This window comes from Crocodylus siamensis, chromosome 1 (assembly GCF_052110815.1).
Source record: "Crocodylus siamensis isolate JL-2025a chromosome 1, ASM5211081v1, whole genome shotgun sequence".
In the NCBI taxonomy this organism is placed as follows: domain Eukaryota; kingdom Metazoa; phylum Chordata; order Crocodylia; family Crocodylidae; genus Crocodylus; species Crocodylus siamensis.
This window is the reverse complement of record NC_143395.1, coordinates 237,529,134-237,543,067: the sequence shown is the minus strand read 5'-3', so window position 1 is coordinate 237,543,067 and position 13,934 is coordinate 237,529,134.

Genomic DNA, 13,934 nt, shown 5'->3' with positions numbered 1-13,934 from the left:
TTCACTGTGTTCTTGATTTATTAAAAAAAAAAAGAGACAAATATTGATGTAATTATTCTGTCTTATCCCTTTGCAGGTCTATAATAAGTACCTTTTTCTACTCTGTAAAATCAACAGAAGTGCCATCTCCCAGTTAAACTAGAAATAGTGCATATGTATTATAATTTATGCACATACATCAGTATAAAAAACACTCATTTATCTATGTGAACGTCTTATATAAATATCGGTATCCACACAATCAGATTCATTTGTAAAGAAAATTATTTCTTTTTTGGACATCTACAACAAATATTATAAAAGCAAAACAATGTTTTTGTAGCAAAACTTTTTTTCCTACTAAAAAGGCATGATTCAATCATAGATATTTCATCTGCAAAATCCAAGATAAATCTCAAAATGCCATATTTCATGGTGATCTTTATTTCTAATTTCCCTAAGTTCCTTTTTTAAAATTTAATAAACCTACCACCTCCATAGAGGAAACAAATTATTTTGTTCTACCCCAAAATTGCAGGAACAAACACTTCTTTTGGAGGATGTAAAAATTAGCCAGTGAACAAAAGCGTGGGGGCCGTCAGTTATTTGGGAGTGGAATGTCAATTATTTATACGGCTTTAATCACAGCACCATGTAATTATCTTAATACAGGTAGAATTCTGAACTTTTATAGCAAAGTTTTCCAATTTTTGAATTCATGTTCTGAGTCTTTTGCCTATTCTTTCATCCAGAAGCTTCCTCTGGAAGAAACAGAAGAGACCAGCATCAACTTGTAGTAGACAGAAACCAAGAACTCCAAAAATGCAAACACTAGAGATGTAAACAGCTGTACAATCTTGCACTGAGGCAATGATCTAATTTAAAGCAATGACTGAGCACTCTAATGACTTAGTTCAGGTAAGTGGGATCAAATATGAGACTAAGATGATATCCTGACTAAACAGATGCATGATGGTATTGTGTCATAAGGTGACAACAGCTCAGAGGAAGACAGCTTCAGTGATTATGCAGGAGTGCTTGTGGATTAATGTGCTTTGATAGCCAGGCTCCTCTATGTGTTTAACGTGCAAAGACTTAGGATCTGGAAGAAATTCACATTCCTCTTTTGCACAAAATCATGGTGCTGCTGTTGAAGCATGGGATGCCTACAGTGGCATGAGTTTGTTGCCATAAGGGAGACAGAAGTAGCAAATGTTGTCTTGCTTGCAGCCCTCCTTGAACTGAAAATTTCCTCTGCTCTTTAAAATGATAAGTTTAGAAAGAATTTCATGGATCATCTAGTTTAATTCAGTATTCACAGAGGTGGTCTCCTAGTCCATCCAAGATGTATTTATTCAGCTTCTTATTGAAAACCTCCAATGAAGAAAATTCCATTTTTTTTGTTTTGTTTGTTTCCTGGCATTTAATCTTAGTGGGTGCCGGCAGACAAAAACAAAACAAACTCCCTTCCCCCAGACCCAGCGCTTTATCTTAAACTCACCACATTCCTGAGCCGAACCCCGCATATGCCCAGAAGAGGCAGCTTGTTACTTCAACTCAGCTCACTTGATATCTGTAAAGGTTGGGTGCTTTAGTGGGGCTTTTTTGGCACTTTTATCTAAGCACCCAAAAGCACCCAAAAGCCCCACTGAAGTGCCCAAGCTTTACAGGTGTTACAGAGCCAGGCTGAAGTAACATGTTGCTTCTTCTGCTAAAGTGTTAGTTTTTGTTTATTTTCTTTTTTTTAATGTCTGCATGCAGACAATCTGCTTTACTGACATTTAAACCCATTGTTTCATGTCATACCTTCTGCAGAACAAGAGAACACTTACTTTTCATCTTCTTTATGGCTGCCTTTCAAATACTTGAAAACTGCTGTCATTAATTTCCTCTTCTCCAAACTAAATAACCTAGTTCCTTTAACCTATCCTTATACAACTTTATCTACAAAAATACAAAACTTTTATGGCTCATAGTATGGGGCATGACCCTACAATCCTGAGGTTAACAGTTTCATTCTGTCTTAGGATACAGACAAACAATCATCATGCCAGGTGCATCTACACATGCACTTAATGTGCATGAATAAACTGCAGAGCAAATTGCTTTGCAGTAAACTACACTTGGTCATAACATCTACACGTGCGCCTGGGTCAGGAGCAGATTAAGCTGGGGAGGGGCAGTTTAGGCCAAGGATGCTCATGCCCTGCTTTGCCCCGCTTCAGCAGCTGGGAGGAGCTCCAGACTCTGGCTGCAGCTCCCTAGGTGCCAGCCTCAGGCTGGCAAAGAACCCTGGGGTCAGCCCTACACTGTCAGGGGGCACAGAGTATCAGGCCTGGGCTCCACGTAGCTCCATCAGATAGCAGAATAGCTACTTGCACCATGAGGCTCCTGCAGCTAGCTGCCAAGCCATGTGGCTTAGCACCAGGCAGGAGTTTGACCCCCTACTGACTTGGGTGACTAGGCACAATTTACACCCACATCAACAGCTATGTGTGTGTTTAATCACACTAATTTACTGTGCTGTCAGATAGTACTTGTGTCTGACAGGACTATCCTGTGATGAAGTAAATTAGTCTGCTCCAGCCTAATAGCAGCACATATATACACAGTGATGCTTTACTGCAGTGCAAATTAGTCCACTCCACAGTAAAGTGAACATGTAGACATGTCCACTGTATATAAGATTAAGCAGCTTACTTTAAGCCTCCTAAACCAGCCTGGGAGTGGCATGTGCAGCAGTTTGCCACTTCTGGGAGTGGCACAAAGAGCATGAAGTTGATAACTCAGGGTGGGAGAAGTAGAGGAAGAAGGAGGAAGATGCCAAGTCAGGAATATTCTTGGGGATATATATAGCCCTGTCAGGGTCAGGAGTTGGAGTAGGAATATCACAGCCCCAGGGCTAGGGTGAGAAGTTGGACTTTCCCAGCCCCCAGGGCTGCACCATGAATGCATGCAGGCATTCATTTAACCAGTTTAATCCCTTCCTAGGGTTATTTAATCCTTTCTGTGGTGAACTAATTTAGATCAGAAAAGCCATGTTTTCAGCTGAATTAACTCTCTGAAAAGCTTAACGGGTACATCTACACATGCTATTGATACACTGAAAGCTTACTGTGCAGTAGTACTGAAAGCTTATTGTGCAGTAGTACTTTCCCTAAGAGCATGTCTACACATGCACCTATCAGAAGCAAATTTTCTCCCAGAAGGAGTAGTTCAGTGCAGGACTACTCCTGCCATGCTCTGCTCCCATACAGCGTTCATGTGGGGCTCTAGGCTCCATCAGGTGTCAGCCCCAGGCTGCCAGGGGCCACTGCAGTAAGGCCTGGCCTTTGGGGGGACAGGGGCAGATGCCCCATCTCCAAGGCAGCTGCTTCCCACCCTGTGTCCCTTTCTCAGGCAGCTACCTGCTGCCCAACTCCCACTCTGAGATCAGAGCCAGAGCTGGGACACTGTTGCCTTCCTTGGCAGCAGGCTGCTTCTGGGCCATGGCTCCAGGACCAAAGCTAGGCCCCAGCAACCACCTGCTGCTAGGACAGGGGACAATGTTCCAGTCCTGGCTCCTAGATTGGACCAGGGCCCTGGCAGCAGACAGCTGCTAGGGCAGGGGATGATGTCACAGCCCCAGCACTTTACTTTAGTCCATTGGGTTCTAGGGATGGGGTACTCACTCAGGCCTCCATGCCTCTGTGGTCTCTCCTTGAGTCAGCATTCAGCAGAGTCTGGTAGGGTGAAAAACAGCTTTGTCTTTATTAGGAAGCAGGCTTTAACAACACACACACACTCGCAGCTTGCAGGGAGAGCAACAAGAATGACCAAACCGCACCCACAGGGCATCAGGAGGAAAGACTGGACCATACTACTGCTGGCCTCTTAGAGGTACATTCCATATACCACAGAGGGTATAGTTCTCTCCGCCCCTGATGCCTGTACTAACCAGGAGCAATTTGCTCCCAGTCATGTGTCTACATGAGACACTGACTGCGCAGTCATTAAACAAGTGTGTCATTAAACAAGCATAAAACAAGTGTATAAACAAGTACTAAATGACTGCACAGTAACTGGAGCGTCTCTTGCAGACTCAGCTCCTGTGACTAATCTATTATGTGGTAGCTGCTGCAGACAGTTACATATAGATAGTTTACTGCACAGAAGATTATTCTACTTCACAGTAAACATCTCATGTAGATGTACCCAATGGACATGTCCAAACGAGCATGGCTGTGTGGTTTGTGGTGCAGCAAACATATCTGTGGTGCCACATACTGCATATTCAGATATCTTCTGTGCTGCAAGGGAGTGCTGCCCATGCATGCACTGCTCTGCTTTTTTTTCCCATGGATTTTTTTCACCCCTGGATATCCAGTAAGTGTCTTGTGTAGGTGCCCCCTGCATTCTCACAGATCCTCCAAATGAAGAGGGAGAGTACTCTGTCCCCTGTGAAATTTAAGCATCATAGTGGTAAAGGAAATATAAATACTTCAAAATGAAAAGTAACAGATTTGATGATTTGATGATTGTGACTAGTGGCTATGCATATAGTTATTTTTGCATTTTTGCATTTTGTTTTGATTATTGGTAAAAATACTGGTAGAATTTTGAGGCCACTTTAAAAATGATAAACTATATACCAATTAAGTCATTTTGTATTACTTCATGATTACTTAAAGGATCTACACAGTATTTTAGCTCTAAAATAACGTTCCTGTAGAATATAAAGTTGTAACAACCAAAAGTAGCCATCAAAGCAATATTCAGGGTGCTTTGATGGCTGATTCTTACAGTAAGAATCTGTTAGATTATTTCTTATGATATGAAAATCACAGATTATGTTATTTACTTCACATCACCAATGGGTCAGGTGCATATCTTTGACCATACCAAATCATGCCGTATATGTCCCACGATTAAATATTATGCTTATGTTCCAGCAAATTACTGAAAGTAATAACAAATATGTATGAGGGTGAAAGAAGAAAGCGAACCTCTAACAAAGAGATCATCAGGGGAGAAAAAAGAGAATTCTGCCAACTACTATCATATCTTTAAAAGACAACAATTGATACATGTTAATACAAAGACAGTAATTAACATATTAATTTATTTATTGAGAAAAGTCTAAATAACAGAAGCTTCAAGAGTTACTCGGACATCTCTGTCTACTGTTATATTTCTGACAAGATGGTTATACTACATAAAGAGAAGGTCTGTGTACCTGCATTACAGTATGTTATTTGAAAGAAAAGGTCCATGAACCAGATTTCCTCTATAGGTGTGCACACTTAGACTTTTTCAGAGTTCAACTAGGTTATTTGGGGGAAAAAAAATTCAGAAAGGAGGTGTATCCTTTCTGTGACATGCTTAGCACCACAGGGAATACCTAAATATTAAGATCAGAAAATAGGAATGGATGGGTCAAAGGATTTACTGCTCCATTTCTTCCCTTCCCCGAAGCAGACTTGGTGACCAATATAGTTAAGATACTGTGGTCACCTAGTGTGCTTCAGTCACTGTATTGGAAGTATTCCTGTCAAATATTTTAGTTGCTACAGCCAGGCAATGAAGATTCTTTCAATTTTTCTCCCATGAAACTCTGTAATACATACTAATCACTTGGTGAAGTATTGGGAAAAGAAACAAAACTAATAGGAAGAGGTCAATTCTTGTTTTTAAGTTGGGAAAACCATATTTAGCCTTTTCATCATTCCAATGTTTCTTTATAAAATAGGGAATATAAAGGATTCAGGCTTAAGACTTTTTTTCAATCAGTACTTGCAATTCTCTGTTACTCCATTTCAAAGACATTAGACATCTATCCTGGATCCAGACGTGGGTGACTGGTGCCTCCTAGCTCTGGGGGGGCACCAGTGGCCGATTGCTGACTGAGAGGGGTGTTCCCCAGAAGCCAATCACCAACACCGAAGGCACTGGTGGCCAACTGGAAGTGTCGCCAGTGCCCCCCACTCCCCGGCCAACAAGGTCCACTTTCGGGGGGGGGGGGGGGGGGCACATGCCCTCCCTGTGCCCCCTCTATGCATTGCCTATGGATCCAGACATGCAGGCATGTGTGGTTTGTGGTTCTGTGAACCACAAACTTCACAAGTGACACATTAATCAGTTCTCAGTGGTGCTAATCAGAGCAAAATTTACCGCTGGGATTTCCCGGTAGCAAAAGAAAGAACCTGGAAAAAAAGCAGTGCCAAAGCAGCGAGTGCTGGGACAAATGCAGAGATAGGGGAACAGTCAGCCCACAGCTTCATGCTGTCCCATCTCTGCATGCTGTGGGGCCCCTGTGCTAAGGCAGCCTTGAGCTGACTTCTCTGCTGTCTCCACATGCCTCAGCATGGGGGGTCCACTGTACAGTCCCTGCCCTGAGGCACACTGTGCTCCAGTGTGCATGCAGAGACATGCAGAGACAGGGGAGCAGCCAGGCCAAGGCTGCCTGCTCTCCTGTCTCAAGGCATACTGTACCCCAACTAGCTACTCCATGGCTTGCTGAGGTGCAGTGTGCCTCAATGTGGGGACTTTGCAGTGGAGCCCCCGCACTGAGGCAAACTGAGACAGGGGAGCTGCCAGCCCAAGCCTGCCAGGTGGAGAGCAGTTGGCTGGGGCACAGGGTTCCTCAGCATATGGGCTCTGCAGCACACGGAGATCGGGGAGCAGGCAGGCTCCTGCACCTCCACGTCCTGGTTCCTGGCTACATGGGGCACAGGGTGTGATGCCATCACTTGCCATAACCTGTGCCCCAGCCAGCACCCCCTCCCTGCAGCATGTGAAGGAGTGTGACAATGTGTCCCACTGGAAAGCACAGTAGCAGGGGCGTGCACTGGGGCACAAAGTAGCAGCACAAATTTGTGCTGCTACTATTTGTGCTGCTGTAAAGCCATGCCCCTGTATGTGTAGACCTGGCCCTAAAGATGCTGATAGGTGCCTACTAGGATTTCCAAAAGCACAGTGGTCCACGGAAACAAGGCACTTAAAAAAAATCATCCTTTTTTCTTCTTCTGCAAAATCCCAAAATAAGAAATCTTTATAAATTTAATTGCATTAATGATTGTCAAATACTAAGAACATCTAGCTATGTACTTATATCATCTGCTGAGATCTCATAGTTGTTTCATACTGTAAGTAAAGGAAATATCATACTTTAATCTCTGGATATCATGCAGTATCTATCAGTCATCAAAAAGTGATTTGCTTTGCCTTATTACTGACTTAATAAGAAGTTAATCTCAGTGAACTACAAATTGGTATTTTTATTTTATGCATACTTAGTGAAAGTTTCCCTACATAGTATACATATGTTTGTATGTAGTTTTACAATTTTACTTCTTAACTTGTTTTCATCTATTTAGAAAGAAAAGATAGGGTTCCCGGTATCTTTAAGCAATATGTCCATTTTCATCTGAGCTACTTATTACATTTGAAGTTTGTGATATCAAACATTACTTGCTGTGGAGATTATTAACATGCTTCAAACAGACAATGATGAATTCAAGGGAAGAGAAAGCAGTGGGAAGAGAAATCTTATTGAATATTTATCCTGTAAAATGCCTTCAATAATAAAGAACTAACTGAGGGAAAGAAGGGAATCACAGGAAAAAAAAACAGCTGTGGGAGCTATTCTTGTGTTGTCTTTGTCAATTTTTCTTGTGCCCCTGCCTCCAGGAAATCTCTTCAGTCTTAGACCCTTTTGAATACAGTTTATAGTCAAAAGCTGCCTGTTAAATGCCATAAAGCGAATTACTTTTCAGAAGCAGAAGAACTAAAATAATCATGATCTTCAGGCATAACAGGAAGTTGCATATCTTATAAGTGCTGCTAATGTACAGTAAGGTAATACTGTACATTAGTGTATTAGCATGGTTTTTCACCATGTTGTGCAGTCCAATTAGTCTGCTATGCATTTAGTGTCTCATGTAGACATGCCCTTAATGTACGTAATGGAGGAGCACAAAAGGTATAATATAGTTAACTTCCTCTTCACTTTTCTCCAGCCAATACCCTTTTTCACTCTCAACACAATCTAAAGCTACTTCAGGATTATGTTAAAGCCATGCTTATCTCCAAATATTGTTCTGATAACCAAAATACAACAGCCTTGGTAACTGCACAAAGCCTAATATAGAACCAGCCACTCTAGCTCTATAAAAGCTGGTGAGCTTCCTCTTATTAGGGAATTTCCAGGTAAAGAATGATACCTACTGTTCTAGCTGCTGTTTACTGTCAAGCCAGTACAACAGCTGGGAGTTGTCAACAAAAATCTGTCCATAAAATATAAATAGTGTTGGTTTTTTGTTGGGGTTTTTGTTGTTGTTGTTGTTCTAATCTAATTTGTATTCTTGGTAAAAAATTGTTGACTTGATAGAACAACTGTTGGGAAAAATCATCTTTTTATAAGGAACATTCCTTTACCAGGTAAATACTGTCCCTGGGCTGGGACTTCTCTCCAGAGCCATCCAGGAAAATTTTAGATCATAGCCATTCTCGTTATTTGACTTTAAAGTTTCTCTCTTACCAAAGACTTTTCTGTGCATAGTGTCTGCAGCACTTGCTACACAAACAGAAAATATCTGATTGATAAAGTTTGACTTATTAATTGTGCAGAGGGACCAATTATAGTATATTAGGTTGTATCTTTATCCCTGTAGATGTTGAGACTCGAATCACAGCCAGTCATGTATTATGACAGGTTTTCTTCAGGGCTTGGATTAGGCATTTGGAAGTTGCTGAAATAAAATATAAATAGGTAGATACACATATCATCATGTAGGAACTGCTGAAACCTGAATCAGGCTTTACTAGTGCTCAATAAGAGTGAACAAAACTCTTGCTACAGAATGAAATGAAGGCTAGAAGGACAAAATAGAATGCAGAAGAAGAGCCGTGAAAATGGTTATAATGGCACACATGGGTTTTTATCCCCCTAATTCCTCAGTAGAAATGTGATACATATTCAGAAATGTAGCATAAACATGGTAAAAAGGTGTAAGTCTACACGATAAGTAAAAGGCATAATTTTAAGGCAAGTTTATTGGCTACTTGCACCCCAATCAATCTGTTAAACCTTTATAAATTATATAAAAATACAACCTTAATTCAAAGCATGGCCTGAAGTCACAGGGCACTAAGGCATGCCTGCTCCTTTAAGGGCAGAAGCAGCCTAGCCAGAGAGCCCTGCTAGGCAGAGCTCCACAGCTGCAGGTTGCTGGAGCAGCAGGCTAATAAGGGAATTACCAGCACCTGCATGCAGCCAGCAGACCAGAAGGAGGTAGGGCCCTGGACACATATAAGCCCCAGAGCTGGGGCTGGCAGGGGTTATTTCTTTGGCGGTTACTAGGGGAAGGAGCTCTGGCATGACAGAGTTTAGTTGTCTGGTCTGCTGCCTGCAGGACTTATATGGTTCCCAGAGCAAAAAGATACCCTGGGCTGGGTGGCATGCTATACTGGGGAAGAGGTTTGACTTCTTAAAGGGGTAGAGCATGACTCCATCATTATTGTTATGTTATAGTCCAGAGGCTGATGTTTGCATTGTCATTTGCTCCAGTGGTTTGGGATGAGGCTATTAGGGGAAGTGAAGGTCTCATTAGTGCTCAGAGGCGGGGAACATGATTGTGTAGAGCCCCAGCACTAGAGGGGCACAGCTACAGGGGCCAGAAAGCCAGGCAGCAGCAGGGCTTAGCTACACAGTGCCAACGGCCCAGTGCTAGAGGGGTGCAGCAGACCAGGGTCAGGTGCCCGATGATGAGAGGAGATTGATTAGAGCTAGTGCCTTAAAACTAGGCCTGACACAGCGGGTCTATTCTAGGAGGCTTAGCTACAGTAAAGTGTTGGAGGCCAACTAGCCTGAGACCCCAACAGAGGAAACAATACTCATGTAAAACCCATGAGGCATGGGGTATGGTAAAGGTTTTGGAGTCATGCATTTAGCCCATAAGGCTTAAGGTGTCCTGTGAGGTGCCAGTTTGGAATGAGACCTAGCAAGGGGTCCGAGGACCTGCAGGATCTTGTAGGGTTCAACAGGGCCATAGCTACACAGAAACTCACGGAGAGCTTCCCTACTTATTATTTTTACCAGCAAGAAGTGGCAGGTGAGATTAGAAGGTGCCCTCAGGGAGGAGCTGGCATGGTCACAGAGCCCTAGGGGCATCACAGTCATCCCTGGGGACTCACTGTGACACATAACATGACTTTCTAGCTCTGGATATATAGACTCTTAAGATACTTAGGGAGTGGATATTCATAATAATAGAACCATTCCCAAATGGTATTGATTGAGAACCGGCTCACAATTGCATGAAGGACTGCAGACCCAACAGCAAGAGGTGGGAGCACCCAGCCAAGCATGTCTTGCATGGTGTAGGGGGATGGGAGCATGCTTGAACCTATGCTTTCAGGGGTGCCACGTAGTTGGAGAGTTTTCACTTTCCTGCTTTCCCTTCTCTTCTAATACACGAGTGCCAAGACTGCTCCAATGCAGTGGAATTCCAGCACATCAGAGCAGACTTGACAACCTCCTGTGTCTCATGCATCAGCATCCCCATGTTTAAAAATGGTGACAGTGGCACTTGAACTAAAGCTTGTAAAACAAGTTTTAGTTCAAGCATCCCCACTGGCATTTTTAAGTGTGAAGATGCTGATACAGGAGATGTGGCAGCATTTTAATTACAGTGGTTCTTGGAGACATTCTAATTAAAGCATTGCCCCTCACGTGCCTGAAGCACATGTAAAAGTGCCTGAATTCACTAAAGTTTAATAGCTTCCAGCAGATGGAACCCTGCAGGGTGTCTGCCTGAAGTGGGGTGCCCCAGAAAGGAGGAGTGCTTGGACTCATACTCCTTGTCTCCCAGGTGCTGGAGGGTCATGCAGTTAAATAGGGAGTGAAGGCACAGATAACATTTAGAAAGATACCATCTATTGATAAAAAGTGCCAAACAAAAGGAAAAAAAAGTCGGGGGGGGTGGTCAACATCCATTTTTCCTCTCATCTAATTGTACTGAAATTACCAATATCTCCAAAAATAGCTTATAATTTCTGGGAAGTCTCTAAAACAAAAACAAAAAAACCCATAAAAAGACTATTCCCTAATGTCTAGAGCAATGGTTATCAACCATTCTAGACTCAAGGCATGCCTTCTTAGACTCAAGTGTATTTTTCCAAGAGTGATGTAAGTTCCATTTTTAGGAAAACATTTTGAAAATTGCATTTCTTTCCCCCTCCCTTCAGGAATCAAGTCTCAAAGAACATGTGTTAATACAGTTTTAGGAATGTACTTGGTATTTTGAACAACTTGTTTTACAAGGCAAGAAGAAAGCTCTTTCATCATCCTCCAGTAATGATGAAAACCTCTGTGGAATCACTTTCTTGATTACTATATGCTTTGAAGTGATTTTAAGTCTCTTAAGAAAAGCAGAGGCTTCAACTCTGTTGTTTTTATCTGTAATGTAATAATTGATCTTTTAAAGGAAAATGGCATTAGTAAATATAAACAATCTTTTTTCTCTTTTGAAACTCATAGTTAACCAAAGTAGATGATCACATTTGTCTTCACAGTTTTATATTCTTATGAATATACCAATTCTCTTCTTATTTTGTTGACGTGGTTGTGAAAGAGCCATTAGAGGTCAGTTCTGATGGCGTAAGCAGAGAGCTGGCCTGAGGTATGGTGTTCTCTTCTTCAGAAGACACTATCATCTGTTCTTTTCAGAAGGAAAGGAAATGATGACATTTTGTAAACAAAAAATCTACCAACCAAGCTGACAGCACACACAGTGTTCTTTATTCAGAAACCCTTAAAACCCATTATCTGATGAACATTTATGAAAAAAACAATATTACAACATAGTGATGTTATTTTACCATTTTACTCTGAATATTTGCATATGGCAAAGACAGGGAGGGTTTGTACACAGTGTGAAGCTGACAAGTTGGCATCACTAAAGAGATGTGGACTAGTCTCTTTTGAAAGGTCATTCTCCAAAGGAAATTATTTTTCCCTGTTATCTCAAATGCAATTGTTTAGTTTTCAAACTTTCAGAAGACATTCCGATTTCAATGTAATCACAATAGTGCATTCCATTAACTATAAAAAAAGATTAAGAATGACCTTTCATAAGGCAAAAGCCATAATGGGACTGGCAGCTTTATGTATTTCTTTTCAATTATATATAAAAATGCAGCTATATCCCCATTTTCAGTTTACATAGCCATATAAAACAGGCATTTGAGGCTTTGTTACTACTAGAAAAGTTAAAGTATTTCAATAAGAAAATTCACAAATAAAGCTTTACTTACACAAAATAAGTTGAAGGTGGCGTTGCAGAAAAAAAAAATTTTTCTTTAATCTGTGTCTTTTGAGACTAATTGCTAGCATATCAAGCCATCTTTCATCATAATATTCCACTACTGTTAGCTGCCAGAAAATGAGTCACATTCAAGCAGGAAATAACCAATACAGACTAACAAGTAGCAAAGAAAAATACTAATAATGTCCCATTAAAGGAATTGGCCTACAGGAAGTTCTTAAGACACTTACCTCTGCTTCTGATTTCTGCAGCTCTCATTATGTTCACATTCAGTATATTTAGAATGGAGTGATTAACCATCCTTAGCTTTAAAACCCAGGTTATCAGGGTATTTAGCCCTCGCTGAGCTAGTTGCAAACAGATATTCTGCTAACGGTATCCAGACTAGGAAATGTAAATATATCTACAAAGCTGCAATCACTGCAGCATAAATATAGACACAGAGTTCATTAAAAAACATCTCAAATTAATCTTGTTGGCCTCAGAGATACCAGAGTTCTCAAATGCTTTCTAGTCCCTTTCTTCCTGTTCAGCATGATAGTGGCAGGAACTCAGTACAGTAATTAACAGACTGTTGTAAGTAGTAGAACAGACACACCTGAATTGAGAAACCATGGAACACTGCAACACTTAAATGCTATAATTCAGAGTATCCAATATTTTACCAAGGCATATATTTCAGATAGCATAGGCAGCTTCTTCTTCCTATGTAGGGATAGGATAGGGTAGGATGCCTTTCTCTTTACACTCAAGCTGCTTTGGCTGCAAGCTCCAGTCTATCCCTGAAGGGTAGCACATTTTTCTGCAAAGAGTCCTACTGAAGCAGCAGTCTGAGAAGAGCGGCTCTGGGCATATAAATACCTATGCACCAGTGACAGTGTACTGAATGGCCACATGCACACAAGTGTGCCCATGCACTTTGCAACACCTCAAAGGCTTTTGAGATGCTGCAAAATGTACATACGTCACTTGGTTCTTCATATTGCATATTTGCAGCTCAGAGATGAATTTAGATACCAGGTAATCCTAGTACAATCCTAGTACATGTATATATTTAAAAAATTGGAATAAAAAGTGATGCAGAGCATGTGGCAGAAGTGCGCTCTGCTAGAAACCAGAGCCTGGCTGGCCAGAGCCATACTTTGGCTACTGACCAGGCTCCGCCCACCCAGATCACCACTGCTGCAGCTCCAAGAGGCCCCCAGGACCTCAAGGCTGTTGGGGTCAGCCCAGGTACTGGCCCCAGCTTCCCCTACCCCACCTGTGGCAATTTGCCCCATGCTGGAGCATATGTGTAGGGGCTTTCCACAGAGACAAGTAGCAGCGGCACAAATATGTACCACTGCTAGTTGTTCCTGTGAAAACAAACATGTGACCTTATCTGGATGCACCCAAGGGGACCTTAATGCAGCAAAGAGGTGTCAATTATATTCTAAAGTTGCCCTGAGGGGTCAGGCCAATGCTCAGGATCTCAACATTGCGCTGTTAGACAGGAAGGTGTGGTGTACAACTTCACATGCACACATAAAAATCAATTAAGCACACATACACTCACTAGGTGCATACACCCCTACTAGGCATACACACTCACACTACCAGCTCAGGCACATACACATCCAAATTTATACAGAATCAGTTACCAATACCTGA